General features: G+C 45.7%; 1 protein-coding gene across 1 annotated transcript in view; it reads left to right on the plus strand.

The window, feature by feature from the left end:
• Positions 1-12067, plus strand: part of SLIT3 (slit guidance ligand 3) — a 572899-nt gene that overhangs the window by 12015 nt on the left and 548817 nt on the right. The window lies entirely within an intron of this gene.

The raw sequence follows: 12067 nt of genomic DNA on the forward strand, positions 1-12067 counted from the left end.
AAGGCGGAAGATTGGTGGCTTATAATAGCCATGAGAAACATGTCCACTCCATCTCTTCCTGCTAAAGCTGGCACCTCCCTTGCCATCTGTTGCCAGTTTACGAGTTCTAAATTTCTGCTACGGAACTGGGTCTGCTCCTCCCCGTCTTGTCTCCTTCCCTCACCAAAATATTTCCAGGTCTTTGGGTAACCCTGCGATCATCTGGTCCACCCCTGCCTACTAACCTCAGCCCACCTTGAAGGAGAGATGTCCTGGGGATGTGATAGGAGGATCCTCAGCTTCCCTATCTCCTGAGATCTGCTTTCATGAGAAGCTTCCTGGCTTCCTGAAATCATTCAGGAAGCCTCAACTCATCTGGGAAGCCAGGGAGAAACAAGAAGGACCAAGTCTAGTACTGAAAAGAGGTAGTAATGCAGAAACAGGGGGAGAAGCATCAGATGGGTGATTTGGGGCCTCAGATCATGTCCTGAGGGCTCTCAGCACCAAAGCTGTAGCTCCTTTAGGGTCCAGAGAAGGACGATCCCAGATGAGGAACAAAGTGAGAAGCAGTGGGGACCAGGACTGGAGCAGGAATCCAGACAGGAGGCCAGTTGCTTCATGGGAGCTTTTACTGATCCTAGCTCCCCGTTCCACCCCCCTCTTAATTACTTCATACCACAAGATGGTAGCCAATCTGCTCTGTTTACTTGGTTGAGGCGTACATTTTAATACTTTCTGAAACGTTTCCCATAAGCTCCCCTGCCATGTGCCCTCCTTGTACATTCTAGAAACGCTGCAGAGACCTAAATCTCTGGGTTCTTCCTGACTCAAGCTGCATGCTGATGGAGTCACATTCAGCCAGGAAGCTCTCCTCCCATCTTTAAACAAGAAACATCTTCCTAGAGGACTGAGCTATGGTTTTCTTTGTGTGTTGCTAACGAACAAAGAGTCCTCCATTGCAAAACAGCCTTTCACAAGCAGAACAGGGCTGATAGCACCTCTTGCCAGATGTGAGTGTGTGTAGTTGTGTGGGGGGAAGCAGCTTTGTCAAGAGGAGGGCTGAGGGAGGTGACTCTGGGAATTTTTAGCAACTGCAGCATAGTGGAGTGGAAAGAATGCTTGCCTGGGAATTTGGAGACCTGCCTGTGCCTCTGACACACTGTGTGACCTTGGGCAAGTCACTTGACCTCTCTGGGCCTCAGTTTCCTGATCTTTTAAAAGTGACAATGGGAGTCAGCTGGATGATGTCCAAGGACCTTTTCAACCCTATGCATCTTTGCTTCTGGGGACTGGGGTTTGGGGTTTAGACCTGAGCCAACATCCAGTCAACCCAAGGGACTTCCTAGAGGCAAGAGAGAGGCCAGGACAGCTGCTTCAGGGAGTGGCTGGTCCTTGATTAAGGCTCAAATAATTAGCTCAGCTCCACAGTAAGCCTTCTGAAATTAAGAAAGAAAAAGATGTTTGGTTTCAAAAATAGCAGTCAGTGTTTCGTGAAACTGGTTGGTTTGGGGTTTGTAGATTTTGCACAAAGGCATAATTTCCTTTCCTCTGTAGCACAGGGGAGAGTGTTGGCGTGGAGTTGGCATGGCCTGGTTTGGGTGCTGCTGGTAGCCAACTAACCCTGAGGTGCAGCTCCACAGCGACCTGCTGCTGAGGTTGCTGGAGGATCAGATGAGACACTGATGTCTGGCTGAGAGGACCAGGCCTGGCATGAGATAGCCCTTCAAAGCCATTAATTCACCTGGTCCTGCTTACAAATCACCTCAAAATTTAGTGTTGGAAAGCAATGCCCATTTCGTTACACTCAGTGATTCTCTGAGTTGGTACTGGCTGTGGCTCAGTAGGGCTGGCTCATCTCTGCTTCATGAAAGCTGAGGTATCAGGTGAGGCTCTGAAGTGACCTGGGAGACCTGAAGCCTGGGTTCTGTCATTCACACAACATGGATGACTTCGAGCTGCAGTGGCTGGAAGGCTAAGACGGATGGGGCATTGACCAGAGTGCAGGTGACCTGTCTGGGAGGCTTGAGCTTCCTCACAGCATGGCAGTTCCAAGCAGTCTCACTGCTCACATGGAGGCTCCGGACCCTAAGCCATGTGCCGCGATGACTCAGGACAACTCACAGTTTTCCTGGCTTTTTATAAACCAGCCTTAGAAGATAGATTCAAGAGGAGCCCAGCCATGTGTTTTAAAACTAAAAGCACACAGTTGTCAGTGTTATTTTCTATGTCTTAGAATCTAATCTCTTAACTAGATTAAAAGTTTCTTGAGGGCATGAGCTGTGTATTTCTAGCTTTGCACAATGATGGTGAACCTAAGATGAAGTCAGTACATTTAAAAAAAAAAAAAAATCAAACTGTGTCTCTCAGGCAACAGGTTTGATGGAAAGACCCTAATTTTTAGCACCAAAGAGATCTGGATTCAAAAATCTGAATTGAAAATGTGTCATTCAGCAAATCCCTTGTTTTTCTCATCTAAAAAAAAAGTTTCTGGAGACAGTAATACCTAGTAAAAGAATTAAGGATAATATATGCAAAATACTCAATACACAGTTGATGCTTTAACTAAATTTGGGATACTGGAAGCCTGTCCCATTGTAGCAAGTGCAGATGCTTAAGTCAGAAAAATCTGATCTCACATGCCATTGCTTCCAATGTGGCACTGGATAGGTCCCCTCCTATCTTTGAGTTTTGACATCCTCAACTGTAAAATGGATATCAAAGTAAGTACCTCTCAGGGTTATTGTGAACACGAGGACTATATCATGTAAGTCTCCTAGCTCAGAACTTGACTTAGAGGAACTTACTACCTGTAAATTGAGTAGCTACAGTTAATAGTTGTTCTTTAGTTTGTATTTTGATTTGTCCATGGATTTATACTTTGAAAAAATATTTATTTAATGCTAATAACTCACAGTGGTCCCATTGCTCAGGATGGGAACTGTGGATGCCCAGATCTGGAAGACCTCTTGTGGGGTAGAGAATAGCACCTTGTAAGGGAGGGCAGAGTCCCAGGTTATGAGGGACAGTGCTGTATTTTAACACACTTGCAAATGAATTTTAATTGTTCTTGTTGACTCTTGGCCCCAGAGATCCCCTGGCTTCTGCCGGTATTACCTGCTCACTTTGGTCAGAGATGCATGCATCTCTTTTCTGAATGTGTCCTGTTCCTTACCACTGCCTCATGAGGGAAAGCATGGCAGCTCCTACTTTGGGTCTGTTTTTGATGGTGACTTTTTTTTGCATTATTTCCTTGCCTTACATCTGGCAAACTGTCCCAGCTTGTCTGAACCTTCTTTGCTTTTTTTGAATCTAGGTAATCTGATAAAAGATTTTGACCTTGTCTTTAGAAAAATGCACAAGCACATTACTTTGCAAATGACTTTGAGGCCATTCATGGCCACTTCCCCAGGTGGCATATTTCCACTGAGTGACCCTATCTGTCTCAGTGATTTGATTGCATGGTCTTCTGGGTTTTGTGTATTCTTCTTGGGGTCATCACATACCTGTGAAACTTCTCTCAGTCTTCTTGCCTTTTAAGTTCCTCTGTCTTTCCCTGTAGAAGAAACGTGCTGCCCAGGATTCTTTCCTTCTCTCTTCCTAGCCGCTGTCCTTCTAGGATGGGAATGCCATCTTCTGTGCCCGTGGGATGCATTCTGTACGATCTGTGATCAGAGGTCTTACTCCTTCCTAATTACAGGTTAGCTCATGACGCATGTCAGGTCAATTGGATGCTTCCATTCTAAGCTGGAATCTCGACCAGCAGAACAAAGGGATGGGAAACAGTGGCTTTCCATTTCACCTGTGCACTTGCACAAGCACCGTATGGGGCCTGCTTTCCTGTTCCCCAGACTCATTCTAAAGGTTTCCATGAAGTCCAAACATCTCTGACAGCCTTCAAGATAATTTCTTTTGACTCAGGTTCACAAGCCTGTAACCAAATGACCCTATGTGAGAAAGCCATGGGTAACATGCTACTAGGGGAGAATGGCACACTGAGAGATGGTACTGGAGGAAGCAGACCCAGCTTGACTCGTAGGTTTGCCATTCTCCGGCTGGATGCCCTAGGGGCTTCTTCCCTTTGGATGTCAACATGGTAAGAGTGATGAGTCCTTGAACTCTGGTTCTTAGACTTGCCTGCACATTGGAATCACCTAGGGAGAAATAAAATCACCAATGCCGAGGGATGCTGATGTAACGATTCTGGGGTGCTTTTTTGCACATTAGGATTTTATAAAGTTCACGGATATTTCTGGCATGTGCATTGTTTGGGAAAATTGACCTAAAGAAATTCTTCAAATTATAGGGAGGAATAAATGAGAAAAGATATGTAAAATAGCCAAACATAAGAATTGATAAATATCACTTTTTTTCCTTCCTTAAGGTAAACAACAATCACTTGCTTTTGCTGCTAGCACAGTTTTCTTTGTTTGGAGTAGTCATAGCAATGGATGAAAACCACTGTACAATACACCCTTGCTTATTTATCCTATTTGAGGTGAAGGCCAATCTCAAATGTAGACGGAATTATAGAACATACAAAAATGTGATTACTTTCACATCCATGGAATAACTAGGGCGAGTTCAACAATGCCTGTTGAGAACATTCTATGGAGTAACTGCTGTAATGGATAGACAAAATTGATTTATAATTACCATGGCAACAGCAGAATGGAAGGATGACTTCCCAAGGGACAAGGACCAGGACCCAGGAAGATTGTCTCCCACGTCTGCCTGCAGCTTGCATAGTGACCGTGGCTCCAACAGTTTATCTCTCAAGTTCATGGTTTCCCCAGAGCCCATTTTCTAATCTGTGCACACCTAATGGGTTCTTTAAGGAAGTATATTGATGTGGCAGTTGTTGAGACAATCATGAAAAGATGCTCAGGAGGCAGGATGAAAGCAGAGCCTCACAGAGGAGAGAACTAAGATACCAGTTCTTCCACCTGTGGCTTCTGCCAATGCTGGGAAGCCTAACCAGTCCTCCATCTCCTTTAAGTCCTTTCCATAGAGGACACAAACCTGGGGTTTCTCTGCTTTGGTGTCATAGTCATTTGGGGTTGGATGTGTTGTTTTGGGGGAGTATCCTTTTCATAAGTTACTTAGTAACATCTCTAACCTCTTCCCGGTTGATCCCAGTAGAACCCCTACTTTGTGACAACTATATAATGTTTCCAGATGTTGCCACATCTCCCCTGGGGGACAAAATCGCCTTCAGTTGGAAACCACTCTCTTCCTCAGTCTCAGTGAGGGGTGTTGGCATTAGGAGAGCACCACAACTCTGTGTGTACACAGTGGTTACTCTCTGCAGTGCCCTCAGAGATTTCCACAGAGATCCACAAACCAGACAGCTATTGATTACCCTTCCATTCATCGTTAGAGCAGGGGTTTCTGAATTACAGAGACATTGATGGTAATAATAATAAGAACAACCACAGCTACCATTTATTGAGTGTTATTATGTGTTATGCACACAGCTAAGTGCTTTATATATTACATTGTCTCAGGTGATACTTACTTTGACAGAGTTTGAAAATCAGTGGCCAGTTGGCCAAATCCAGCCCTGCAAAGTGTTGTGCTTGGCTCACATACTTTTTTTAAAAAAATGTTAATTTCATGCCAACATTTTAAGATCTGGTGAATACATATGTAAATCTATTTCTAGCTTTTTTTTTTTTTATGTTGGAAAGTGTGGCTACAGGAGGTCACTTGGCTTCATGGCAATAATTGACTGAATTTTATGTGAGGCATGGCTGCATTTTACCACAGTCCCCACTGTTCCCTGCGCGGGTACCTTCCAACTCTTAGACGTGTCGGCTTCCATTTGACACTGATTTTTTTGTTGTTGTTCAGCCCAGCTTTACTCATTTATATCCTCTGTCTGACTCCTATAAGCTGTTGTATTTGTGGCTTTGGCCTTACAACACACTGTGTAGCATATGGTACTGTTCTCATTTTAAAGATGAGAAACCTAAGGCTTATGAAAAGGAAAACCCAGGCCAAAATCACACAGCAAACCATGGGCAAAGTTGGGAGTGGAACCCGGCTTCCTACCTTGACCTCCAGCCTGCCTGGCAGCAGAGTTGCTGGTGGGAAGGTCGTCTTTCTGCATCAGGAGATGCTTTAGCTGGATCCCTAGCATCCTAGGGTTTCCTTGGAGAATCAAATCACAGTGTCCCTTTTGCTCACCAGGAAACCCACATGTCACCAGGATGGGAAGAGTATCTTCTGAGCGTAGCTCCCCACTCCGCATTTTTCTGTGTCTGTGCTGCTTTTGGGCTGCATCCAAGGGCTGCTCACACACTCCCACGTAGCCGAGGGGCCAGCTGGTGTGTGTGCTTCTGCCTAAGATGAGTCCGCTTGCCTGTCGGGAGGATGTGATTGCTTTAGGAAATTAAGTGGGAGTGATTAATTAGGAAATGTACTGAGGACTCTGGAAAGAAATAGCAGAAATGAAAAACATTGGAACCCTAAATACAGAATGCTTCTGGCCACATGGCTAAGGAGACTGCTCCATGGGACAGAAAACATTCCATCCTGGTATTTCTGATGCCATTCCCTTGGTCCAGCATCCTCTCACACAATGATGCTGGAAGGACCCATGAAACCTTCTGAGCCAGCCTCTTTTGTTGAATGACAAAGGAAGACCCAGTGAAACCTCTGGGGGGAGGAACAGGAGGGTTTAGGATTGAGAAAGACCTGAGTATCGAGTGTCGATGTGTGGCTAGATGAATTCTCCTGGGCAGATCTCTGAGTCTCTCCTGGGCTTCTCCCGGTGGAAGGTAGGTAGCGCTGACTGCTGCCGGGGATCGCTGGAAAGAGTTGCTGAACAAAAGCGTGCCTGATGACTGCTAATAAGTAATCCTCGTCAGCCACTCTTCTAGAATCTCATTTGTACTTTCTTGATTCTTACAACCGTCCTAGGAAGATGGTACTATTATTAGCTAATTTTACAGATGAGGAGCAAAGGCACTGAGAGCAGGCATTATTAATTCAGTATTCCAGAGCTCCTAAGAGGCAGCACCACTTGGTCTATGCAGCCTGACTCGACAGTCCATGTTCTCGACCTCGAGGTGTTTCTGGCTGTTATTCGTGTTACATAATTTACAGATAACATTATATAATCGATGCATAAAATACGGCACTTATGTGTTCCAATTTTATGTTTAATTTATTCAGTAAGGTAATTTATATAATGTGTTATATTAGGTTGAACCCTAAGAAATTAGTATTTTTGTCAGTAGTTCAGGTTGAGCAGTAGTGATTTTCATGGAGTTCATCATAGTGCAGTTTAGGCTCCCTGAGTTGAAAATCCAAAACCCAGAATGTTTCAAAATCTGAAATGTTTTGAGCACTGACATGATGCCCCAAGTGGAAAAATTCCACACCCAGACCTCATTGTCAAGGTCACAGTCAAAATACAGGTGCATAGAAATTCTCATATAAAATTATCTTCAGGCCATGTGCATCAGTGCATATGACACATATATGAATTTCGTGTTTGGACTTGGGTCCATCCCCAGGATAGCTCATGATGTACATACAACTAGTACAACATTGAAAAAATTATGAAAGTCTACCTATTCTGGGTCCCAAGCATTTTGGATAAGGGCTACTCAACCTGTGCACGATAACATGAACCACAGAAATTTCTTTCTCTTACCTTTACATATATATAAAACTCAGCCCATTTCTAACTCTGAACCTCGGTTTCCTCCTCCGTCAACTGGGGCAAATACTGCCCAACGTGTCTGCTGCCATGCCACACCAATGAGTCAGCATGTGGGCAAGGCCACCTGGCTCAGGGCTCAGGAAAGAGGCTGTCTTACTCAGTCACAGCCCAGAGCCCACAACACCTGCAGAGGCCAGCTGTGCGATCTACTCCTTCATTTAATGCCCCAGCTTGGCTTTTGGTTTGAGACTCTCCAGCTCCAATAAAACTTTTCAGTTACATCCAGGTGTAGTCTTGGGTCCGGGAGCTATTTTTTATTCCAGGAGACTTTGATATTTTCAATATGCTTCAGTCTAATCCAAAGCATCCTGTCAGGCAAAGGTGAAGGCTGCTGCCTTCCACATACATGAGAACAGCAGGGCTGCCGGCGTGGGATGCCACCTGCCCCACCTCAGAGTGCCTTCCTCGTGCATTTTCTCTGGGTCCTCAGGGTGCAGGGCTCTGCTGTTCTTACTGGGATCTTGGACTATTCACCAGTCTTCTCTTTGCAAACTCTATCCAACTGCAGTCCCTTCTGTGGCTTTTGGTGCAACGAAAGTTCTCTCTGACCACTTGGAGGGTGGGTTCTGGGGCTTTGCAAGTCGGCCCTGTGGGGTTAGCTCTGCTCTCTCCTGGATCCCAGGCCAGAATGAGCTCAGCAGGTTGGCTGCTCGAAAGGAGAAGAAACAGGCTAAGTGTCTCTCATCACAAATGCTGGCTGTGCATCTGGATGGATGTTCCCAATTCCTCCTGTAGGATAATTAGCAAAGCTAAACAATGATCCTGCCCTTATCCTGGAACCCTTCCATTTCCAGGGGTCCTGAGGTCAGGAGAATTAGCTGAAGGAGTGGTTTTGTTTGGGTCTGTGTGTTAACACTGAACCTCCCTAGTAACAATCAGAGCTAACTTTTATTGAGACCTTACATTGTGCCAGGCACCATGCTAAGTGTTTTTATTGTTCCATTTGAATGCTTGCAAGAATAGGATAGTTCCAAGTAGAGGCACAGAGAGATAAATAGGACGCATACATGGCGATGGCTTCAAGTTGAAACCCAAGCCCGTCTGCTTAATCCACCGCCGTGGTCTTTTAACCCTGACCCTTTGCAGTTTTTGAGGTGCTACCAAGTAAGCTCTCTGAATTGCTACAGCAGCAGGTCTTGCTGATTTCCAAGCTTGCAAACAACGCGGACAGATGGTGCCAATGCTTCCTGAGTGAAAGCCCTCCCTCCCTTGAGATTAGTGATCTCAGTTGCCACCTGGGTCCCCTTGTGGAGCTCCGCTTCTTGTTCAAGTTCCAAATTCCATCAGCAAGAGAGTCAGGGAAATACCTGGGCCGGACATCAAATTAAGGAAGTAATGTAATATCATAAAGAGGAGAGGCCGTCCACCAGGTCATTTCATTGGATGAAGCTGTGTCAGTGCACCTAGGCACCCCTTGTGTCCTTACCTATTTGCTCTTAGGAAAAATAACCTCATCTCACCCTGATAAGCTGACTATAATAAAAATCAAAGCAAAACAAGCAAAAACAAACACAAACCCCCAGAAACTGATAAGTGTTATGTGAGGATGTGGAGACATTGGAACTCATGTGCATTGCTGGTAGGATTGGAAAACAGCGCAGCTGCTGTGGGAAAGCAGTGTGGCAGAGCCTTCAGAAGGTGAACAGAATTACCCACATGATACCATGAGTCCACTCTCAAGCATGTGCTCCAAAGAATTGAAAGCAGGGACTCAGACAGACAGTTGTATGCCAGTTGTTCATTGCAACATTATTACTTACAATAGTCAAAGGTGGAAACAACTCAAGTATCCTCAACAGACAAATGATAAACAGGATGTGGTATGTCCATACAATGGAATATTATTCAACCTTCAAAAGGAACAGAGGTTTGCCATATGTTACAACATAGATGAACATTGAAAGCATTATATAAAGTGAAAAGGGTCAAACAAAAAAATGTTACATGATTCCACATATCATTATGAAACATTCATAATAAATTCCTACAAGTAGGTTAGAGGGTGTAGGAACCAGGGAAGTTAGAGATTAATGGGTACAGAGTTTCCATTTGGTGGATGAGAAAGATTTGGGGGCTGAATGGCAGGGGCTGGCTGCACAGCCTTGTGAATGTGCTTAATGCCACTGAATGGTTACACTTAAAATAGTTAAAATGGCAATTTTTATGTTCTATATACTTTACCATAATTTCAAAAAATCCCATTATAAGAGAAACAAAGGTCTGCTTTGTGAAGGAGGAAAACTCTGTAGAAATCCCTTTCTTTTAGCCCAGCACTCAGGCCTTCTGCCTAAGTGGGGCTTGGCCTATAGTAGATGCACATTTCTTTTTTTTTGCTGAGCCAAACTGGGAACACAATAATTCTATTTGTAGTTGAAAATGGCAGTGAGGCTGTTGAGTGTAAATCTTACTACCATGGCAACTGTGGAACACAAAGATGAATAAAAATGAAGATGCAGGAGGTATTTTTGGGCAGGCAGGGGGTCAGCTGGAGGTAACACGTCTCTTTGCAGGTAAATGCAGGATGGGAAGGAGAGGGAATGTTAACAGCTCTTCACAGAAACTTCAGGATCCCAGCTCCCCGTGTCCCTCTTTGTCCCAGTTGAGGGCATCCAGGCAGCTCTTTGGACCAATTGAACCAAAGGGAGTAGGAGGATGAAGTCAAGTTGGTAATGGACTCCAGGCACCTTTGTTAAAAACCCTCAAGGGAAGCCGGGAGGCCAACCACACTGCTGACCTCTCAACACAGTGCCGATGCTCAGGAAGTGCTCGTGGGTTCTGCAGATCTCCTGGGCATTCCCAGAGTCACAGCTGGCCTCTGGGAGGGAGAGGAAGACCACAATCTGGCCTTTAAGGAAATAGACCCAGGAGGAGATGGAAGGGCCTCGTCTTGCTGTGCTGTTTTATAGGCAGAATGTGTCTTTAGAAGAAAATGGTTTCTAAAAACTGCTGTGAATTTTGTGCTGCCTTCGCTTGTTCCCTCTCTGTGCTTAGGCTCCGGCCGCCCTTTTGGGTTGGGAAGAAAAGACTTTGCCCACCTGGTCCCTGACATGGGCACCCTCAGGAGTGCACAGAGACACCCTCCCTTGTTGGCAAGGGGGGCAGTTTTAGAATCCAAGAACCTTCAGGGCCTCCTGTCCCATCCCCCACCCTCTCCCAGACTTAATTCTGAGCTACTTCCCCTTCCAGTGCTCAGTGTGACACAGTGACACTGTGGAGGAACCTGGGCCCTGGTGCATGTGGCTGGGGGTCCCCCCTTTTGGAAAAGTCTTTGGGCATCCTCTGAGGAAGGCTGTGCCATTTTATGGCAGTATAAAGACTATGGGCTTTAGAATTAGGACTGCATTTGAGTCTGCTTTTGACACCCTGGGAGTTATATAGCAGGAGAGCTGCTAACCTCAGTTGGCCTCATCTGTAGAATGGGGATGATGATGCCTGCATTCCAGGGCCTGTGTGTACACCTGTTACAGGGGAAGTGCTGACAGCCAGCCTGCACGAAGCCACTGCCCCAGTGCTCCCGACTCACTGCTCTTAGGAAGACACCGAACAACCATTCTGTGTTAATTGGATCTGGCATTCAAGTGCACTGGCACTGGGCAGCTTGAAAAATCCCAGCCAGGCATAATTTAGCACAGATAGAGGCAGCACTCAGCTGCGTGCCATAATACGCGGAGGTGGCATTTATAGAGCACCCCCTTAATTTATAACTTCAAGCTAAGTGGTTTGCATACATTATCATGTTTAATTTTCACAAAAACCCTATGACGTTGATGTTACTGTGCCCATTTTCCAGGAGAAAAATAAAAACTGAGGCTTAGTGGGATTCAATGGCTCATCTAAGGCCTATTGGACTGGGGAGTATTTGAACCCAGACAGTCTGACTCCAGAGCCCAGGTGCAAAACCACTGTTCTCCGGTCAGCTTGAACACAGGACCAAGAAGATGGAAGGCTTGAGATCGGAGATCTGTGTTCAGCCCGTGGATCCCCTCGAGCCCTTGTCCTGTGGTGAACATCTTCCCAGGAATCCAGGACCTCCAGAAGGTGGTGCTTCCAGGCTTGCTGCGTCCAGTGTCCGGTGGAGCCTGCACGGATGGTTCCCGTTTTCCTTCACTGGTCCTGTGCACGTTTACTTGCTGAGCACCTCCCGTGTGCTGGGATGGTTATCCAGTGCTGACTGGGCCCCGGCAGTTCACAAGGGAATTGACACATTTTCCTAAGTGCTCTGTGTGGCAGGCCTCCTCGCCTCTCACTGCTTGTTACTATTTTTCACTTGAATAAGTAGATGCATAAGGAGGTTAAAGTAGTTGCCTCCGTTAGCTCCCCTCAAAATGTAGGTGTCAAGGACTTCATCAGCCCAAGGGA

The sequence above is a fragment of the Sciurus vulgaris genome, assembly GCF_902686455.1.
Source record: "Sciurus vulgaris genome assembly, chromosome: 6".
Lineage (NCBI taxonomy): Eukaryota > Metazoa > Chordata > Mammalia > Rodentia > Sciuridae > Sciurus > Sciurus vulgaris.